Raw genomic sequence first — 4696 nt, forward strand, 5'->3', positions numbered from 1 at the left:
ACCACCACCGCCACCACCACCACTACGACCACCACCACCTCCAACGTTTCTATCCCCACCACTGATCCCCCCACCGGTTAACGTTCCCCCACCGCTGACACTTCCTACACCAGCACCACCTCCACCTCCACCGTCACCGCCACCGCCTCCTCCTCCTTCCCTCGACGCGGTGGTCGTCGTCGTCGGCGGCGTCGTCGTCACCGTGGTCGTCGGCGTCGCCTGCTTTACCCTCCCTACGCCGCTTTTGTCCTCCCTACCAGTGCCACGGGGGCTGGAGACGACATCCCCACCCGATCGCCGTTGCCGCTGCTGCTGCTGGTGGAGGCCTGAGAGTCGCGCCAGCGCTGGAACAAACAGAGAGGAGAAGAGACGGGGGTTAGAAAGAGAGTCGTCTGTTTGGCCGCCACGGATTAGCGCGTGTGTTGGTGACCGTGGACAAACCTTCCCCCCCCCCGCCCCTCACCAACCCACTCGCCCATCCGTGCCGGGTACCTCCCACCCCCGCGTTTCTTGCCCATCCCTCCCCCTCCAACCCCTCTACACGTACTTCTCGGTCCCTGTCCTTTCGTTTTGTTTCTGTCTCCTTTCGCGGCATCTAGCCTTCTCCCGGCTCGACCGTACCGTGTGTCTGTCCCTCACTCCCTCTCCCTTTTTCTCTCTATCTCTCCCTCTCTCTTGCTTCTGTGTCTCTCCGGGTATCGGTACGGACGCGCAACCTAGGGTCGCCGTGGCACCGAGGGTACTTACTTACCTCCTCTACCCGCCACCGGACTCGCTCCCCTACCATCTTTCCTGTCCGGGCTACCAATACACCCGTGGCCCCGGCCGTTACCAACGGACCCCGGGTATAGGATAGTTCCTGCTGCTATACACACGTACACACACATATATCGATATACTATATACCTGGCCGCCGTGGCCGCTACCAATACTGCGCGAGCTGGAATGTACCGGCAGTCCCCACCAGCGGGATTTTCTCATGAGACTCGGCATCCATCAACCTGCTGCTGCCGCCACGGTGTCTCGGTTTATACGGCGATCGCCCGTACTACGACGCGTACGTACACGCTACCGGGGTGAAATCGTTCTCTCGAGGAGTACCCGAGGATCGTTTCCATGGGTATTCTCTCGTACCCCTGTTATTTTTCTGATATTTCCCTTTTTTGGTCCTGTTCACCATATTAATTTCTATCACAGGTTTGACAACGGGAGATTCGACCTTAGGAGGGTACCGATCATTAACCCTAGAGACGTTCCGGATTAGTTGTACAAGAATTGGGATGATCCTGTTTGTAAAACTAATTTCGAAAAGAATCAGAAATTATAAATCTTATATAATTAAAGCAACGGTATCAATCTTCCAGCGATGCTACCCTTGGATATTTTTACGTGAAAACCCCTTCTAAGAGTTTCTACTCAACATCGCGGAATTTATCGAGGGATACGAATAGGGTGCGGAACAATCGCAATAGGAAGTGTTCACGAAGGGAAAACGCCCGCGGTGACGGTGTGTCCGAGTCGCGGCGCTTTGCTTTCTCAGAGACACCGACCGCGCTGCGCCGCGTACATGTATAATCGTCGAAACACCCGTAAGGTCTCGAGGCGCTTTCCCTCCAGAACCGTCACGCTTTTCGCACCTGACGATTCCTATCTCGGGACACGAAAGTTTATAGGCCTTCTTACCGCCCAGACACACATACATACTCACACACACACACACACACAGATACACACAGTACCAAAAGATGATATCGGTTCCCGCGTTTCGCGTACGACGAAAACATTAATCGAAACTGTGCACGTTAATCTTTCCTTTTTCTATCTGGGGCCCCATCAATCTCCCCGTACCGTATACCGTGAACCCACCGTGAATTTATTGGCCGGGGAACGATTAATCGAGGCCCAGGAGTAAAAAAGATGTCCGATGAATTTTCTAAGGCTATAACAACAAACTTTGTAACAGGTGCGTATTATTGAAAAATGTGATGAAAAACAATGAGGATACAATCCTGTTTGTCCTCTTTATGGACAAAATTAAAAAAACTATGGACACATTACTTTCTGGTACCCCTAATGTAGCAAACTTAGGTAGAATATCCGCACCAGATTCATTTAGTATGGTATCGAGTATTTTATCTTATCAACCCCTTCAAATTTGCCAGTCCAAAGGGATCAGGACTTCATCCGCGTTGAAGACAAAGTACCCTGCGACGACTTCTGGTTTTCACGGGTCTAACCTTCGAGGAATTCCTAGTGACTTTTAGCCCCTTAGTAATAACAGCCACCAATCGAGAGGCTTTGAACCCACGTTGGATCTAGCGGAGGACGTTCAACCTAAACAAAGCCGGTGCCGAAACGCCGGGGTCTCCGGCGCGCTAGAGACAGAGATAATCACTCATTGTCGTATCGAGACGATGGGAAAGCGGGGTCGTGTGTAGGTGCGCGTATATAGCGCGGGAGGATCCATTACGCGCGCGTCCTTCTCTTTTTTTTTTTGTTCCGGGCGATAACATTAAGAGGGCGGCGCGGATTGTTACGGGGAGGGGCAGGGCACGGGGGCGATGATTGTCGTTGTAGGTGCCATATCGGGGGGCCCCTCGGGGACTCCGCGAGCGGTCCCGGACCCTCGCAGCGGTCCCAGCGTGGGATCAATAGAAATCACGGAGTCATCCCGATTGGGCGCCACTTGTCATTAATGACTATCCGATTTTCGATTTAATTAAACCGCGCGATGACGATCTTGCCACCTAGACGGTCTGGACCTTCTCGCAGAGGAAAGGACGCAGGTTGTAAATCGGTTTCTGGAACGAGTACCCTCGATGATCGCTGTTAAATCGACGTTTTTGCCTGAACGGAGATGGGCCTTTTCACGTCTAGGGTTACTATCTGGTTTGTTGAGTCTACCGCGAAGAGGCGTGGTTCTCAGCAATGAGGATGAGAAGCGCAGGGTGATTCAACGAGGTCGTTTAGTTAGGAGAATTCACTGACCGTTACGGTGTTTTCCTTGTCAATAGGACAGTTCGATGTTTGTATTTTTTGTGAAACATTTGTAACGTGTTAAAATGCATGATGTGATTGTATATCGGAACCTCTAGGTACTCTTTGACCTCTGCTCAGCCCTCTTTTCCTCTTTGGTATAGTTTTGCTACGAGTTTAGTCAGTTATTGGCCAATGTCCTCCAGCTTCCTTGGCCACATTCGGCTATTTCGATCTGATTCTTGCAATAATTATGATTTATTAATGTTTTCATTCGGCCAAAATTTACACTTTAAACCATAAGAATGTTTTTCAAGGGAAAGACCGATCCACGAGCGGGGGTTCCAAGCGGTACAACAATAAAGGTAATAAAATCCGTTCAATTCTCAGTGTTTATCGAGAAGTCTGGGATACCGGTGATAAAGTAGGAAGGAAGTCCCGCGAAGAAGGGAGAGAATGGACATGGAAATTCCCGCCGCGAACTTCCTTTCCGTTCCGTTATTAATTATCTGAGAATTATTCTGAAATAATCCTTACAAAGTGTCGTAAAAATGTAAATTGTACGCAATTAGTAATCAGGTTCCCCAATGTCTGCCAACGGAAAGAAGTTCCCGTCAATGGAAAATTTGTGATTAAACCCGTTTGAGAAACCGTAACACAGGGTCAATTGCCTACGTCCCTCGTGGAACGGAAAATGAGGGAAAGATTGTCTTCGCCCTGTCGAAGCTTGAACCTCGACTATGTTCCACTGTTATTAGGGAGTTCTTAGAGCGTGCAATTGATACAACAAAAAATTGAAAAAAAGCTCCGATAAAAGGAACAACGTTTCATCTGACGATACGTTGAATTTTTTTTTTGTATCTCACGGCGTGGTGTTGTTATCTTTTTTCGCTGGATTGGCTCGGTGGGTGCGCGCGCGTGCGACAATGAATTTTCCGACGAACGAACGTCGATGGAAGGGTAGGGTGGCACGGGTGTCGGGTGTGTTAGCTGGATTTACGGCGATGCGACGGGTGAAACGCATTTTTGGCGAGACGTGTAGTGTGCGTGGCAACCACACACCGGTCTAGCAGCCGTCCGTCGAATTTCACCGGAATTCTACGGCGGTATTATTTTTCGTTCGGGCCCGCGCTATCGTTGGATTTCACAAAAGATAATGTTTACCCCGCAGTTTAACGCCGGTATCTACGTTCGAATGTCTCGCCAACGTTGAGTGTTCCATTTGCGACTATTATTCTCAACACTTTGATGTCGGATGACGTACTAATACGTCTGTTCAAAAACAATAGTAAAAAATAGGGAAAAATCGCTTTTCCTGTATATAAAGTTTGACAGGAAAAGTTTAGTATTTTCTAAATATTTTTAGAACACCTGAATTTTTATATTCGTGAACACGGATGATCGGCGACATTGAATTATACGAAAAGATATTGAATTTCCTAAACAGGACCACTTACCATTTTCTAAATGTAATTCCGTTCTTTCACGTTCCTGTTACGAGTCACCTCAATCAGAAAACGAACAGCCCATACAATTAACATCGAAACCTCCCACTCGGTAAACATTCTCTGTTCCTCTCGAATCAGAAAAAAAAGAGAGGATCCACACACAGGGGTAGGGGGTGGGTGATCATTGAAACAACGAACGGTAGTGCACTGACGGGCCGGGGGTAAAAGTCCTGGCTGTCCAGTTGCTGCCGCCAAGCGTTACCCGAAAACAA

The sequence above is a fragment of the Dufourea novaeangliae genome, unplaced genomic scaffold, assembly GCF_001272555.1.
Source record: "Dufourea novaeangliae isolate 0120121106 unplaced genomic scaffold, ASM127255v1 scaffold1, whole genome shotgun sequence".
Classification (NCBI taxonomy): domain Eukaryota; kingdom Metazoa; phylum Arthropoda; class Insecta; order Hymenoptera; family Halictidae; genus Dufourea; species Dufourea novaeangliae.